Genomic DNA, 18,444 nt, shown 5'->3' on the forward strand with positions numbered 1-18,444 from the left:
TTGTTTCCACCTGTTCTTGAGGTAAAGGACTCGCTATGCCTCATAACCAGCTAGCAGGTTCCGAATCACCATCTCCCTCGCATGTTATCTGACAAGAGTCAATTCTACCAATTGAAGCCAGGTTAATAATTACAGTGAATCTTTTACCATGGGTCCCCAAGACTTTATTTTTAAATGCCACTGTGCCTTTAACTAGATTGTAAATATTTTATGACCACCAGAGACGTGATCCTAAGTTCTGATCCTGAGCCAGAGATTCAGATGGCACAGGAGGTATTAATGTATTTCAACACTGAAGTTTTCTTTCTTTCATATTGAGATTTTTTTCAATATGTATCCTCCAGCTATTAAAACTTACCTGAGAAAGCTTTAAATAAGAAAAGGACCATGCAATAGTTGCTGTGTTACATACATGTACTTTCTCAGCTTTTGAGTAGCACAGGTGTGGCTTTTGGCTGCAGATGCTAAATTTTTGATACCATGTAAATGTACTCAACTTCTCAGACTTCGGTCCTGTTTTTAATTTTTTTTTTTTTTATGGGAGCCAAAATGTTTAGAGAAAGCTTCTGGGTGTGCCTTTCAGATTTTGAACAAGCTGCCTTGTCTAAACATCAATTTCTACTACTCTCTAGCCTTAAAATGTGCTCTATTTAGATCCACAGGACCCTTCTACTGGTGATATGAAAAACAGAATACAGAAATCAAGAGAAGCACTTTTTACTCAATTAGGGGAAGTAAGTCAAAGCCCTCCTCTTGCGACAGCACATTTCCTGCTGGCCACCTGTTCAGCACCTTGATAGGGGATTGGGTGATCGAAGCACTCACGAAAACAGTTCATTCAGGTATGGAATGTCAGAATTCCTTTGGCCATTTTCTCCTGAGTCTTTGCTAGGTCCCCTGGTTTCCTTGGCAGCACTTCCTGGATGGAGGACAGGGTCCACCAACTTCTCAAGACATTGAGTCTTGAGACACAAGAAACCAAAGACTTCGACCCTGAAGGGCCTAACTCTGTCCATATGTCTGTCCTTTGAATACTTCCTGTCCCTGCCTAAAAGGAAACCCAAATTGTTTCTAGGATACTGGTGAAGTTGTAGTGAGGGGCTTAATGCAGTTAATAATCTAAAAGCCAGCAGAAAACCAAAATGCCTCAGCCTTAAATGGTTGTTTCTTTTTTATTTTCCATAATGAATAGACTCACAGGCATTTTACCCCCGTATTATAAAATTGTGAAGAGAAAGAAGATGACACATTTTTGGACGCTGTATTTTATGTATTTATTTTTGAGACAGAGTCTTGCTCTCCTCGCCCAGGCTGGAGTGCAGTGGCACGATCACAGCTCGCTGTAGCTTTGGCCTGCTGGGCTCAGGCAATCCTCCTACGTCAGCCCTCCAGGTACCTGGAACCACAGGTATATGCCACCATGCCCAGCTTTTTAAAATTATTTTTGTAGAGATGGGGGTCTCCCTATTTTGTTCAGGCTGGTCTTCAACTCCTGGGTTTAAGCAGTCCTCTCACCTCGGCCTCTCAAAATGCTGAGATTATAGGCATGAGCCACCACATGCAGCCAATTGCTATGTTTTTAAAACTAGATTTATAGACATATTTTTTAAAAGCTAGGGCACTTTTCCCCTTAACTAAAAGCACTAGTTCAGTTCTTCAGGTAATTTCATTGGAACTCACCCAAGACTGGAATTGGAATGTTTCCATGTTGCTCATTTTTTCTACAGGTTATGATAGAATCTCATTAAATCTTGACATCTCTCCCAGGGGAAGAATATCACAGGCCAGTGGTGTGAATGGGGTATGAGATGATAGCATTTACTAAATCAGTAATCTCTTTTATGTATGTTCTTGTTATATTGAGGTTAAGAGGCAAGATGATTGGCAGCAGAATTCTTCAGGATTTTGTTTGCTGTGGTATGGATTATATTGGAGCACCTTAATCTGAAGGATGAAACTGTGACTTGATTTATCTAATTAGCTTTTAATTACCTATAGCTATTTTATTTTATTCTCTCCTATAGTTTTGGGGACCACTGTAAACATCTCTCAGATGACTTGTATTTTTGTAGTGCTATGAAATTTATTTACACACTTGAAAACTGTATATTCACTTGAACTCTAACAATGTACATGTATATGTATATATTTGCTCCACATTATGTTTTTTACTTTATATAAATGTATTTTTATTGTGATAACCCAAGTGTGCCATGGGGGCATGTGTACTCTTAATGGTTGGAGAGCTGGTGTGGAAAACTGGTGTGGAAACCTGCATTTTTCATTAGGGTGGTTGGCTTCGAGATATCTGCTGCTAGATACTGGGGTGCGTGACTCAGTGTGAGAGGAATATCTGGGTGGAAGAGTGAATTCCTGTGCTCTGAAATGCCACTTGGGAACTCTGGAGAATGAAGGACAATTGACTTCAAGGTGTCTGGCTTCTGCCACTGCTGGAAAAAAATTCAGTTTATAGCATTTCTGCATTTCCCAAAGTAGATAACCTGGAGGTTATTCAATAAATATCTGTCCCCGAGGACTCAATTTTGGGGGAGGGATTATCTAGGAGAAGCTTTACCCTGCTCTGAGCCATCAGCAGAATTTGGTGAATTGGAGCACAGGAGAATCCTACAAATGGAGTATGTCTCAGGGCATACATCAGCTATACAAGAGAGCTGGGACTTGCCTCTAGCTTCTGCAGGCACTTACCTGATGGGCCCTGGGGGGGGGGGGGGGGTGGCCTGGAGGAGCCAGAACAACTCTTGGCCTGGCCTCTCTGCTTCCAGAAAGAGTATTCAGTACTTGAGGGAAGCATCAGATTAAATACCAGTGAACAGTTCGAGGTCAACTTCCTGAAGTGTCAATCCTTTTCCCAATTGTTTCATATACTCTTATTCCTTGCACTTTGGCAGATGTCCTGCCCTCCTCTTTCATTCCAGTATGTTAACCTCATCAAGGCAGCAAAGTGGAAGAGAAAGCAAGTCTGCCCTTTGCCATACTGAACAGCTATGGACCCTGAGGGGTAGTACACATGCCTGTAAGAATGAGATACAAGTGTGTGCTTTCCAGCTTTGCTAACAGTGGGAGTTCAAAGGGGCAGAGAGGGAGGAAGGTCCATGACACTCAGCCACATAGTGTAGGGAGGCAATTTAATATTAAGTGATGCACCATCCTCCCTCCCTAGGTCCCTTCTCCCAATCAACCTTTTTCCTTTTTTCAAGAATGACTAATTATCCCTCAAGAACAATTAATTATCCCTTAATTGCCTTAGGTGGAGAACTTAACTCCTAGAAGCCACATCAACCAACCTCAACTCTGGTTTGTCCATATCTACTGTGTGAGCTACTTAACTGACTCCTCCTCTCTCCAACTGAAGGATCACCCAGTGTTTTTTGGACTATAGAATTATTATTTCCTGCTTTGTTACTTTGGGAATTTTTTATTTCTTTTGTTTGTTTTTATTTGTATGTGTTTTTTTTCATTTTTTCTTTTTGGAGACAGGGTCTCCCTCTGCACCCGGGCTGGAGTGCAGTGGTGCAATCATGGCTCACTACAGCCTCAACCTCCCAGGCTCAAACAATCTACTCACCTCAGCCACCCCAATAGCTGGAGTCTTGCTATGTTAGCCAGGCTGGTCTTGAACTCCCAAACTCAAGCAATCCTTCTGCCTCAGCCTCCCAAAGTGCTGGGATTATGGGTGTGAGCTGCCGCACCTGGCCACGTTTTAAGAAGTAACCTGGGCTCAGTGCAGTGGCTTGCGCCTGTAGACGCAGCACTCTGGGAGGCCTAGGTGGGTGGATCTCTTGAGCCCAGGAGTTTGAGACCAGCTTGGGCAACATGGCAAAACCCTGTCTCTACAAAAAGTAAAAAATTAGCCAGGCATGGTAGTGCATGCCTGTTGTCCCAACTACTCAGGAGGCTGAGGCAGGAGGATCACTTGAGCCAAGGAAGTTAAGGCTGCAGTGGGCCATGATCACACCGCTGTACTCCACTCCCATCCAGGTTGGGTGACAGAGTGAGAGAAAAAGGAAAGGAAAAAGGAAAAAGGGGGGAAAAAAAAAGGAAAGGAAAAAGGGGAAAGAACCTACAACCTCACAGGTTTTTCTTTTTGTTATTGTTTTTGAGGCAGAGTCTCACTCTATCGCTCAGACGAGAGTGCAGTGGTGCGATCTCGGCTCACTGGTACCTCTGCCACCGAGTTCAAGGGATCCTCCTGCCTCAGCCTCCCAAGTAGCTGGGATTACAGGCATGCACCACCACACCTGGCAAATTGTCATAATTTTTTGTGAAGATGGGGTTTCACCATGTTGGCCAGGCTGCCTAGGTTTTGTTTTTAAGAAGTAACCTGAAATTTCCTACAACACTGAATAAAGTGGTACTACTTCCCCCCACCACCCCTCCCCCAAAAAACAAACAAACAACAACAAAAAAAGCCATGAATTTTCTATGGGAATGAATATACCTTAATAAAGAAAATCAAGCAATAGAATGGGCTACAATGACTGACTAAGAAAAACACATGATTATCTTAATGGATACAGAAAAAGTATTTAACAAAATTGAAATATCAACTCATGATCTTAAAACAATTCTGAACAATCTAGTAATCATAGGAAATTTTCTTAAACTGATAAAGAATATCTACAAAAAACCTATAGCTAACATCATACTTAATGAAATACTGAACGCTTCCCCCCAGCCACACTAAGATCAGAGACTTGGCAAATACGTGTGCTCCAAACACTCCCCTTTAACTTCTTACTGCAAGTCTTAGCCAATGCAGTATTTCAAGAAGACATAAAAGGCAAGCAAATTGGAAAGGAAGAAATTAAACTATCCGTATTCACATGTAAATAGTAAACTATACAGACACCACTGTATGTAGAAAATGCCAAGAAATATACATAAAAGTTCCTATAATTAATAAATGAGTTTAGCAAAGTTGCAGGATACAAGATCAACATACCAAAAGTGACTTTCAGATGCATATACCCCTATTTGGTGTTCAATCACATCAGTGTGTTCTCTCTATAAAAGATGATGCTATTAATATTCCCACTCTGCCCTTCCTACTCACTTCCTCTTCTGTCCCCATATACTGTCTACTACATTTTTACCTTTATATTATCAAGGTAAAAATTGTTACCTTTACCTTTACATTTACATCGTCCCAACTGTCAACATTTTTAATCATTGTGTTGTCTAAATGTGGTTTATTAAATTGAAAAACAATAAACGCCATTACACTTTTAAAAAGTGATTTTATTTCTATATACTAGTAATGAATGTTTGAAAATTTAAAAACCACTACCATTGACAGCAGTAGAAAATATATAAAATATTTGGTATAAATATAAAATATGTCCAGGATCTGTATGCTGAAAGTGGAAAAAAAAGCAAGACCAAAATAAATATACAGCTATATCATGCTTGTGGCCTAAAGACAAAATATTGTGAGGATGTAAATTTTCTTCAAATTCATCTATAGTTCTAACTCAACAGATATACTAGCAGAATTTTTTATAGAAAGCAACAATTCTAAAATTTCTGGAAAAGCAAAGTAGTAACCAACACGATTTTTGAGATGGACGAAGTTGTACACACTACCTAATTTTAAGACTTCCTATAATTAGGAAAGTGTGGTATTTGTGAATGGATAACAATGGAACAAAATAGGCAGCCCAGAATTAGACCCAAACAAATATAATCAATTGATTTTTTGACAGAAGTGCAAAAGCAATGCAATAAAAAAGAAACAATCTTTTCAACAAATGGTACTAGAACAATTAGATAGCCATATTTTAAAAACTGAACCTTGACCCATAGCTAAACTTTATATAAACCTTTATTCAAAAAGTATCATAGATATAAATGTAAAACTTAAAACTATAAAATTCCTGGATGAAAATAATATATAATCTTCATGACATTGGGTTAGACAAGTGTTCTTACATTGCACATCAAAAGTAAAAAAAATTGATAAAGTGAATTGTATCAAAATTAAAATTTTTGCTCTAAAAAAGTCAGTGTTCAAAGAATGAAAAGACAAGTCACAGACTAGGAAAATCTATTTCCAAATAATGTATCTGACAAAGGATCTGTATCAATATATTAAAAAACATATAAAAACAGTAAGAAAAGGAACAATCCAATAAAAAGGGGAGCAAAAGATCTGAACAGAAACTTTGCAAGAATATATCATCTTTAACTGTAAGATCATCATAAGGTTTGAGGTGATATCCTGATTTGATCATTATACAATGTACACATGTACTGAAACATCACAATGTATCCCATAAATAATTATGTGTCAATTATAAACAAATAAAAGATAATGCCATATATCATTGGGGAATTACAAATTCTAACAACGATTAAAATTTAAATGAATATATATATATACATACATATATATGTATAATACAAAATTACTAAATACTGGTAAAGATACAAAGCTACTGGAACTCTCACATATTTGTAATTGGAATGCAAAATGCTAGGGAAACTTTAGAAAACAGTCTGGCACTCATTCCCACTCCAAAGCATTTACCCTATAAAAATGAGCATTTATGTCACACAAAACTTATACCTGAAAGTTTATAGCAAATTTGTTCATATTCACCAAAACTAGAAACATCTTACAAGTTCATCAGTTAGTGAATGGATAATAAAACTGTGGTACATCCACACAATGAAGTACTACTCAGTGATAAAAAGGAATGAAATAATTATCCACAAAACATGGGAGAATCTTGACTGCGTTTTACTAAGTGAAAGAAGCCAGACCAAAAGGGCTACATATTGCTTGATTCCACTTATATGACCTTCTGGAAAAGGCAAAACCATAGGGATGAAGAATAAATTGATGGTTTCCAGAGATTGAGTATGGGGTAAGGGGTTGAATACAAAAAGAGCCACCAAGAGAAATTATTAAAGTGACAGAACTTCTCTGTATGGTACTAGTGTAGAAGATACATGACTGTGCATTTGTCAAAACCCATAGAATCATACACTAAAAAGAGTGAATTTTACTGTGTGTAAATTAGAAATAAAAATTTTAAAGCAATAAAGGTATATTTTTACCTATTAAGTTAGCAGAGATTTACAAAATTAGAAAGGCCATGTTTTGATGAATATATGGAGGGATATTCACATTTATACACTACTGGTGGGAATGTAATTTGCACAACTGTATTGAGGAAAACTCAACATCACCTGTCAGATGCTCTAATAAATGCTCTCATCATCCAAACTAAATAATTTTAATTCTGGAACCTTATTATAAAGAAATAACTACAGATGTGCATAAAGGTTAATGTACAGTGATGTTCTTCATTACATTTAAATTTTATATGCAAATGATAATAATCAAAATGTCCAATAACATGACATCATCTAAATAAACTTTGTTAAATCCATAAGATATTATGGAGCACTTAATATTGTATTTTTCAAAGAACAATAACATGGAAATATGCTTGTGAATTTTCAAATGAAAAAATTAGATAATAAAATGATATATACAATATGATGTCAATTTTGTTATAAAACTGTGTTAAATACATAATTTTTAAAAAGAATGAAAGGACATACACCTGAATATTACAAATTATTGTTTTCTGGCTTATAAAATTATACATATTATTTACTTTTTAATTCATACTTTACACTTTATTTTTTTAACAATGATCACCTGTTACTTTTATCATGAAGGAAAACTTTTTTTTTATTTTTAAAAAACAAGCCCAGCCCAATCTAGCCAAGCCCATGATCTTTTCAGTTGCTATCTTCACTCAAAATGCCACACTGTTGTCCACTGGGTGCTTATTGTCCTTTTGCTCCTTTAGGTACTGCACTCACTGGTGATAAACACCCGCCAAAGTGAGAGTGCAGGTGGCAGCATCCCTCCAAGCTCATTAAATCTTTCAGTTAAACTGGCCTAGTAAGCCATAGGCTGATACTGGGATCAATCTTCATGACCCATATAGGGAACCAATGTTTTGAGAAGCTATAATGCCCACTTATGTAATTGGGAGTTTCCCCTCTTCTAAATCTCTTCTATGAAATAATATTTTGCAATCCTTCTCCAAAGCAACTCTTTTTATTTTAGATATTCCATCATGCCATGGGGAATGACAAATAGTAGGTCCAAGGATAGACTTTCCATTGTACTATTTCCTTATCCCAGATGTGGTGTTTGGGGATGCCTAGAGCCATTCTGTCCACTGTCCCTGTCTCATCTCACCTATCCAATTTTTTAAGCTGGCTATTTAGTACTACTTGTACTATCTCCTGTGTACTTGATCCCTTTAAGGGGGTCACAGACCCCTTGTCACAGAATCAAAGAATTCCTCTAAGTTACAAATCTTGTTTTGGGTTGTTTCTAAATTGGGTCAAGAGAAACCTCCTCAAGGGCAGCTTGACACGAGAATAGTGGCTGGCAATGACTCTCACAGTAGCAACAGAGGTATTACAGCGCAACAACTTCTCTCCAATCCACATTAAAAAGGTATGGATTTATGAAGTAAGTCTCACTGCCTGCTTCAAAGGATTACTTCAAATCCATTGAAGTAATAGATTTTATGGCATCTCTCATTTTCTCCCTTCCTTCCCTCCCTCCATTCCTAAGGGCAGTAAGTTCACTCCTATCTTCATTTACAAATATCACAGATCTCAGGTTTGCCTCATTCATGTAAGCTTCTAAATCCAATATCCACTAAATTATGTCAAGCATCTGTAACTCCATTATGGAATTTCATAGCCTCCTTCTCTTTCCTCTCTATTTTTTAAAATCTTTAAAAATACTTATTTCAGTAACTTTTGGGGTACAAGTGGTTTTTGGTTACATGGATGAATTGTATAGTGGTGAAGTCTGAGATATTAGTGTACCCGTGGTACTGGTATAAAAGTAGACCAATGGAACAGAATAGAGAACCCAGAAATACAGCCAACTATTTACAACCAACTGATCATTAACTAAGCACACAAAAATATAAACTAGGGAAACAACATCCTACTTAATAAATGGTGCTGGGAAAAGTAGATAGCCCACATGTAGAAGAATGAAACTGAATCCATCTCTCTTACCTTATACAAAAATCAACTCAAGATAGAACAATGACTTAAATCTAAGACCCGAAACCATGACATTTCTACAGTATAACCAGGAAAAACTTTTCTGGACATTGGCCTAGGCAAAGGATTCACGACTAAGACCCCAAAAGCAAATGCATCTGCCTCTCTTTTTATATCCAAGGGCAACATGAATGTAACTCGCAACACTCTCTAAGGTTTCATTCACTCATTCACAATAAAACTTTCAGATGGGGACTTGTTAGAGACAAATGGCTTAGGATGAAAGAAAGTAAAAAAGACCTACTGAAACTCATCAAGGTGGGGAAAGAAATGGAGGAAGGTCAGTGAGGGCAAGAAATTCCCTAGGATGACTCTAGAAAAGAAAAATGAGGCAAGAGCCAGGATAAGGTGACAGAAGATGTGAGCAAAGGTCTCCTGGGGATTCATTAGGAATGTATTTGACTCAGGCACAGTGGCTAACGCCTGTAATCCCAGCACTTTGGGAGGCCGAAGGCAGGCACATCACTTGAGGTCAGGAGTTCAAGACCAGCCTGGCCAACATGGTAAAACCCCATCTCTACTAAAAATACAAAAATTAGCTGGGTGTGGTGCCATGTGCTTATAGTCCCAGCTACTCGAGAGACTGAGGCAGTGGAATCGCTTGAACTCAGGAGGCAGAGGTTGCAGTGAGCCAAGATGACAAGATGGCGCCACTACACTCCAGCTTGGGCGACAGAGCAAGACTCCATCTCCCCGCCACAAAGAAGGAATGTATTTGAAACACACAAGAATTTCCACTTCCCTTATACCCTATCCTGCCCATCCTCGAGAGACAAAAACTAACCAGGACTCCTGATATTGTTTCTGTTCATATCTGTATGTCCTAAAACAAGGACATATCTGATGACCAAATCAGAAGGGGGACCTGGGATGGGGAAAGCCCTCCTACCAGTATTTCATGATCAGTTGAGACATCAGGCATAAATCCTGGGGCTGGAGTTCGCAGAGTTGCTGGCCTTGACTACATCTCCAATGGCTGATATGAGATCAGGTAAGGCGTGGGCATCAGAGTAATCAATTTGAGTATTTTTCAACTCCAGCCATAACTATGACAAATTCATCCTCAATCTTAGCATTCATGCTTCTCTGGGTCTTAAGTGATGGGACGAAAGTGCAAATGAAAGAAGAGGGTGGCTCCCAAAGGCATATACGTGGGAAAGAAAAGTGCCGGTGGAAGGAGAAAGTTATGGCTTTTGTTTGATCTCATCAGTGATATGTCTTACTTATAAGGCTTAAGGAAAAAGTAAACAAATATGAGCACAAGGATTGGGGTTACTTTCAAATCAGCTGACTACTCTCCTTCTATGAAGCTGGGTCATTTATTGCTGAAATCCAAACCCATCTCTGGTGGCCTATATTCCAGCAGTGGGGATCCACAACATTATTGAAGGCCTAACAGAGCAAGTACTCTACCATGTTTTAAGAATTTTTTTTCCCGTAAACATGGGGAGCTGTATGGGAAGTAACTGTTCCTATACACATATCCGTGAGTATAGTAACTTCTGAAATGCGACAAGAGAAAAGAGAAATCTAAGCATGCATTTGAAAATAGCAACCTGTGATCTGGAGAGGATCTTAATAGTGATCCATTTGTTGAATGATGCTTTGTGAAGCTGAGATGAAGAGAGGTTGTAGTCATCCCCCGCTACTTCTTTCCTTTTCTTCTCCCTCACATTAAGTCTTCTACCAGCTCCTCCTGAGGAATAAATATAAAGCAGCCCCTACAAGAGGGGATGGGTTGTCTGAGGGCCTGATCACTTTAACACAGTAGTTCTTAAACTTCTTTTGGAATATTGAGTCATTTGGAGAATATAAAAGACATGGATCCTCTCCCCAGTAAAATGTACTCAAAAGAAAAATGTCTGCATGCCATGTCAGAGGTTTTATAGACTCTCTTCTCCTAAGCTTTACCTTCCATGTCCTTAAGGCCATCTCTCTGCCTCAATTGCCAGCCCTCTTCCCTAACAGCACAGGGAAATTCTACAATATGGACCACTAAACTGGATGTATTCTGACCCTAGAGTGGCTTTTACAAAGTAGTTGTTACTCACCTATTGATGTGAGCTTTCTTTTGTCTACCCTTTATCCTAAAAAGCTGAATTAATAGGATTGTGTCTTGCTCTGGTTAATTAACATGTGTGTACTATGACTGGTTTTTTGTTTTTGTTGTTGTTTTTTAAGAGCAGCACTAGCTCACTCTTCAACTCAGAGGCTCAGAAGCCAAAGTACATTATGGAACATGGCCAACAAATGCTTGTAACATGTAACTAACTTAGGTCAAGATCAAGGAAAAATTTAGATCCTAAATAAATCTTTTTATGCCACTTCAAGCTGACCAGCCCGCAGCTCTTTGAAAGAGTTAGGAGACGGCCACAAGATTCCAGCAGTGCTAAAGGCCAACAGCTCCCCTAGCTGTTCTCACCAGGAATTCTTGCGCATTCTCCCACTCCTGAAGTGTGACAGACCCAAAAGAGGGAACAGATGGCATATAGCAAGGTGTCAGGCATAGAGCAAATACTCAATAAAAGAAGGAATCACCTGGATCCCCCCACTCTTCTAAGGCTCATCCACTATCCCACTACAGCCTTTCTTCTCTAGTATTTGCACAGTTAACATGTGCCAACCTCCAAGTCATTCCTCACAGTCACTGAAGCCTTTTGTACCTGGCCCAGTGTTCATTCTAAGCCTAGCTTCTACTATAATCCTGGGTTAGTATAATAGTCATGTAAATGATCATCTGACATCCTAGCTTCACAGGTATCTTAACCACTCCAGTTTTGAAATCTAACACTCCAAAGTCTACTCTGATTACAGGTCCTATCACTCCAGTTTTCCAATTACTCAGCACTCACCTTGTTCACATTAAAGCCTCTTTTTGGCCCAGACTGAGGCCACTCCTGACCTTACTTCCTTCCATGTCCAGGTTGGATTTTTTTTTTTAAATGAAGTCTCACTCTGTTACCCAGGCTGGAGTACAGTGGGTGGGATCTCGGCTCACTGCAACCTCCGCCTCCTGGGTTCAAGTGATTCTCCTGCCTCAGCCTCCTGAGTAGCTGGGATTACAGGCATGTGCCACCACACCTGGCTAATTTTTGCATTTTTAGTAAAGACAGGGTTTCACCATGTTGGTCAGGCTGGTCTCGAACTCCTGACCTCAGGTGACCTGCCCACCTTGGCCTTCCAAAGTGCTGTGATTACAGGTGTGGGCCACCGCGCCCGGCCTTAGTTTGGATTCTTAAATCCATTTCTGTGTAACTCCTCTCTTGCTAGCTGTCCACCCCTCAATCAATCAAGGCAACCAAATACTGCTAGTGACAATGCCCCAAAACCACTTCATATTTTCCTGAGCTTCTAACCCAGTTTCAAACTCATTTCTTACTCTGATATACCATAAGCTCTCCTGTTAATGGTCTCACTCCAGCGTTTTGGCCTGAATACTCCTTAGGGACTCTGGTTCATATTTAGCCCTCTAGTATTTCTGTTCCAGCAGCTTTTGTCTCCATATTCCTGTTCCTGGTCAGCTTCCTCCCCATCATCCACCTCTACAATTACAAATCTTCACCAACCTTGCCAAGTCCTCTTCCTTACTCCTATCCCTATCTCTGTGCTCCAGCAAAGAGGTAGTTCCACTCACCTAAGGCTAACCCTCCACCTGCACGTGTTCTAGAGCCATAAATTTCACCCTTCCAGCTTCACCTGCATCATCTTTCAAGATCATCTTCCATCTATTATCATCTCTCTCTTTCTCACATCTACAATGACTCCCTTCTCAATTCCTTCTGCCCCATGATCTGCAAACACACTCAATTTTTTTCTCATGTTAAATGATTCACTGTAAGGCGCTGGATAAGTGGTTTTAACTTGTATTCTGGTTGTCACATCTACAATCAGAAAAGCTTCTCACAAAATAATGATTAAGTACAATAAATAAGATAAAGAAAATATGAACCTGGTGAGAGGTGAACAGGACGGTGGAGGATTACCTGTCAGTGCAGGTAAGGGGATAGCTGGAGTAAAGTTGAAAGGGGAAAACTTTAAATATCAGCCACAGGAGCAAACCTCAGACTGTGAGGATGAGGTTTCTGTTCAGACAATGAGCACTCTGGTCCAACCCAGGGAGCAATTAGCAGCAATTACAGTAGCAGCAACAGCCATGCAACATCAGCAAGTAGCTAAGACTAAAATGCAGGCATAGAAATGAAGTATTTCATAGAAAACAAAGTAGCAAATATGACATATGAGGCACTTGTGCTGCTACTCCCCCTTCTCTGACCCTCAGCAGACATCACTAAATAGTCATAAATGTCTTTCACACTGAGATAAGACCTGGTTTCAGAATCTTGTTATAAAACATAATCAGGGCAGGCATTATCAATCAATTGGAGATGGTACTTGAGATCAAGTGTATTTGCTATCATTGCACTACACAGAAAAGTCCTCAACAAAAGAATTAGAAGACAGGAATAAGCTTCAGGAGTAAGCATTCTGAAGAGAGCTTGGACGTTGTTGGCAACTGGCGGGGACAAGCTGAGCCCATGGAGATCACAGAGCAGGCGCCCAATTAATGTCTGTTGATGATTCATTTTTTCATTCAACAAACATTTAATGAGGCCTACAATGTGCACCGGATTAGGCACTGTGAATACAAAGATGAGTAAGGCACTGTCCTTGCCCTTAAGGAATTTAAAGTCTGGTAGACGAGAGCCATAGACACGGACAATGATAATACAACCTGCTAAGTGCTAGGACACTTAGCAGGTTGTATTATATCCATCCGAGTAGGATTTCTTCAGAGGAGCACCACTCCAGGTTGCTGCTGGATCCATGAAGTCCTCCCAGGCACCAGGGTCTGCTGTTGTTTTTGTCACGTGCTGGGTGTCCCAAGATCTAACAATAATAGCTGTAATTAATGTATAGAGTGCCTATGACAAACACTTTACAAATATCTTCATGGAAACTCTGAAAATTAATAGTTATATTAGAGGAAGAAACTGAAGTTCAACGAGTTTAAGTCACACAGCCAGCAAGCAGTTGAAATTAGGTTTCAAATCCAGTTTTGACAAAGTCTAATGCATTTTTCTGTTTTCAGGATAACCTTTATGCAGGTGTAATACAACAACTTTTCAACAGCTTTCTATTTGGAACTAAAAGCAAAGGCAATAGATTAGTCACTAGAGCATGGAGTGATTAATTTGGTTTCCCACTCTACCTGGCAGAGAAATAAAAGGTGAAATGACCTCACACTTACATACCATTGAAAACCTTCAAGTCAGTTACTGTTTTTCTTTCTCAACCCTAACATCGTCACTGATCATTCAAAATATAAGTACCTCTAGTCAAATCTCTTCTTTTAATACTTGTCATAGTCAACACCATTATCAGCAACAACAGTTGACACAGCATTTAGCTGTATATTCCAGGCCTGTTCTAAGCAATTTACATAATTAGTCCCTTTAAGTACTTTTTACCCCCATCATTGAAAATAAATATTATTCCTATTTTACATAAGAGCAAACAGAGTCCTGGGGAAGTGAAGAATCATGCTCAAGACCACATTGGTAAGTGTGAGAGCAGATTTGAGCCCAGGCTACCTGGTCCCAAGACCCAAACTCTCACTTTACATAGCTCTGCTGCACTGCTCAGGGCCTCCTTTCCCAACTCTTGATGGCAAGTTACACAAGGCCCCCTGAAAAACCCAGTCCTACTTACATAAAATCTCCTCACTAACCATTCTGGTCATAGAAAGCCATTCTCTAAATCCCAAATATCAATACTCAGAGCCTTAATTGGAAAATTTCCCGAAGAACATTGAGTTTAGAATATACCTTTGAAAAAAGAGAAAATAAACACTCGATATGTTTAGGTTTTTAATTATTGAATTTTTTTTTTACTTGCAGATATAGTCATAAACGTTTTAAGATCCATAAGCAAACTAAAGCAATTATGCCAATAATGACTAAGGCCACTGCTTCCTCAATTGAGTCTTTGATATAAAAGCCTTCACTTTTGGTTAATTAAAAAAAAAAAAAAAAAAAAAACCGTGGGAGATATGTGACAGTGAGAGTAGGCCTGCTACTGATGAGAAGGACCAGCAACTTAGCAACACCATAAAATGTCTGCTGCAATTCAGGTGTCTAGGTGTCTCCCTGAGAATCAACATTTCATATACAGCTGTTCCCAGAAAACAATCTTGCACAATCTGTACAGTCAAGTTATGATCTAAAAGGAGTTAATTGCGACATTCATCCAAAGAATATGACAGTATTTTTCATCAAGGTCTTTTTCTATAAGTTTTTCTATAACTTTTCCTATAAGTTCTATTATGTCTATACAGTCATGTGCTGCCTAACAATGTTTAGGTCAATGATGAACCTCATATATGACAGTTATCCCACAGTTGTCCCACCACAAAATCATATCATATTTTTACTGTAGCTTTTCTATGTTTATATATGTTTAGGTACACAAATACTTACCATTCTGTTATAATTGCCTACAGTATTCAGTACAGTCATATGCTGTACAGGTTTGTAGCCTAGGTGTGTAATAGGCTATACCATTTAGAGAGGTTTGTGTTAATATACTCTGTGATGTTCACATGACAAAATCGCCTAACAATACACTTCTCAGAACATATCCCCATTGCTAAGCAATGCATGACTAAATTTTTATAACTTCCTAAGAGATTATCCCCTCTTCGCCACTCCCACTCCTTTCAGCCCTACATCATTTCTCATCTTAGCCACCACAGTATCCTTCTAACTCATCTCCCTGTCCAGATTTGAAAACATTCCTGAACACACCCCACACTACTGCCAGTGATCATCTAAAAGCATCCCTTTCTGAAAACACTTATAATGAAATCCAAATCCCATGGCATACCATATAAAGTTCTATTCCTGGACTACATTTCCAACCTAATTTAGAGAACTATTTGTAGTTCCCCAAACTCATCATACTACTTCCAATGTCCATGCTTTTGCTTGGAAAGCCTTTCCCTGTTTTTCACCTAGTCAAAAGGTGACTTTACTTCTTTAAAGACTCAACTCATATACCAGGTACTCTGAGCTCTGTCATCTCCAGACTCTGTGAAATGATTTCTCTTTGAACTCCAGAGTATCTTGTACATACCTCCATTGTAGAGCATACCATATTGTTGTAATTATATGTGTACATAGATGTTGATCTCTCTCACTAGACTGAGAACTCCTTGAGGACAGGGATGGTGTCTAATTCATCTCCATATCCCCACTACCCAGCACAGTGCCTGGCAGCTCAAATGACAGTAGAGAGGAGAGATGCTGAATATGCAGGAGTGAGAATAAAGCAATGTTCTTGAGTAGTGGTACAATACAAATATGCTGAATGAATTGAAGCTATAGAAAAACATTTTGGGGCTCAATGTTGTAAAGAGGTCTCAAAAGAAGGGACAAGCTAACTCAAGGAGGAGTCCCCAGTTACCAAGTAAACTTACTCAGAAGTTAAAAGACCATTTGTTGGGTATGTTACCCAGGGACTTGAACTGGGGTTAGTTTAAAATAATCTATTTGGGATAGGAGACTTTTAAGGTCCTCCCATACTGGAGCTTCTAAATCTATGATCAGTGCCACAGTCAAGAGAGCCATCATTCTGAGAGCCTATGTCACAGAGTGAATGGTGACTCCCACAGTTGTGGACAAAGGCTAAAAACAGATCACAAACTTATAACTCATTTGGTTGGGTGTGGCAGTTGACACCTATAATCCCAGCACTTTGGGTGGCTGAGGTGGGCAGATCACTTGAGCCCAGGAGTTTAAGACCAGCCTGGACGACATGGCAAAACCCCATCTCTACGAAAAATACAAAAATTAGCCAGGCATGGTGACATGTGCCTGTAGTCCCAGCTACCCAGGAGGCAGAGGTGGAAGGATCATCTGAGCTCAGGGAGACGGAGGCTGCAGTGAGCTGGGATTGTACCACCGCACTCCAGCCTGAGCAACAGAGTGAGACCTTGTCTTAAAATGATACAAAAACAAACAAAAAAAAACCCTCATCCTCTGTTGATCCTGTTCCCAATTGACCCTTGAACCTGGCGCAGGAAGTGTTTTTAAGGCCAACAAGAAGGACATCATGACCCTAAATATATCCTCTACAAGCTGCTACCTAATGTTTTAAATTCCCCCTTAAACTTTTGGTGCCTTTCATTCATGTTTGCTAAAATGCCACTTAATCTAATATGTTGAGCTAGTATCAACTAACTTTACACTACACAGTAGATACAAGGAACACACCATCCATTCCCATACCCTGTGAGATCATCTAATCCAACCCTCTTGCATTAACACAAATCTAAGAACACCCACCAAATGTCCAGATTTTTAACTCTGGTACTCAGTTTCTTGAAGTGCAAAATACAGAAGTTGTATTGAATAATTCCCCACATCCCTTCTTCTCATGATATTCTAAAGAGCTTCTGAGCCTGTTTTCCACCTATAAATTAGACACATTGGTGAATCTGTTCTTATTCCTAACCAAACTGTTATAAGGGTCAAATAAAACCATGTTTGTAAAAAGCTTCTAGAAACAATAAAGTACAAAAATAAATTAATTAACTAAAAATAAAAATAAAAAGGTTGGGCTCGGTGGCTCACCCCTACAATCCCAGGACTTTAGGAGGCTTAGGTGGAATGACTGCTTGAGCTCAGGAGTTCAAGACCAACCTGGCCAACACAGCCAGATGCAGAAAGAAAGGAACAAAGGAAGGAAGGAAGGGCTATACAAATGTAGGAGAATTAAGCTATATGTGTGGGGGAGTGTGCTCTGCCATTAATTAGACATTACCTTAGAAAACCTACTCTACCTCTCTAACATGCCTCAGAGGGTTGGTGTGACGATTAAATGGGAACATGTAAAGTAGCACACTCATTTGCCAATCGAGACCTTCACAGAATCTCAGGAATAAAAGTGACCTTTGAGTGCACGTAATCCAACTCATTCCACCCAAGGAGATTCTGAAGTTCAATTCCCAGAGTTCATACAAGCCTCTAGGTGTCACTTCCAAGAATTATCTTTGGAGAGTCCTTAAAACTGCTTCTCTATTAATTAGAACTGCCTTCAAAAGCAGCAAAAGACAACTGTCCCTGACCCAATAAGAGATCTGAAAACAGACAGAAGACAACAAAGCAAAGACAAATTCTTCTTTTTGGAGTTCTCCTACAATATAAACAGCTCTACTTCCTATGATGCTTCTCATAACTTCTACATTCAGATCCCTCTCTGTATCATGGATGTTCTCCTCCAGCTTCCTCTCAAAGAGTTGCTCTTAGAATTAAA

At 39.3% G+C, this 18,444-nt stretch overlaps 2 non-coding genes across 2 annotated transcripts; both read right to left on the reverse strand.

Moving 5' to 3' along the window:
* Nucleotides 1-13,666: 13,666 nt before the first annotated feature.
* MIR421 (microRNA mir-421) lies at nucleotides 13,667-13,778 on the reverse strand. Its single transcript, NR_106381.1, has one exon. It is a non-coding gene; the product is annotated as a microRNA mir-421 (primary transcript).
* A 32-nt stretch (nucleotides 13,779-13,810) lies between these two features.
* On the reverse strand, nucleotides 13,811-13,922 carry MIR374B (microRNA mir-374b). The gene has a single exon (NR_106339.1). It is a non-coding gene; the product is annotated as a microRNA mir-374b (primary transcript).
* Between the last annotated feature and the right edge of the window lie 4,522 nt (nucleotides 13,923-18,444).

The sequence above is a fragment of the Gorilla gorilla genome, chromosome X (assembly GCF_029281585.2).
Source record: "Gorilla gorilla gorilla isolate KB3781 chromosome X, NHGRI_mGorGor1-v2.1_pri, whole genome shotgun sequence".
In the NCBI taxonomy this organism is placed as follows: Eukaryota; Metazoa; Chordata; class Mammalia; order Primates; family Hominidae; genus Gorilla; species Gorilla gorilla.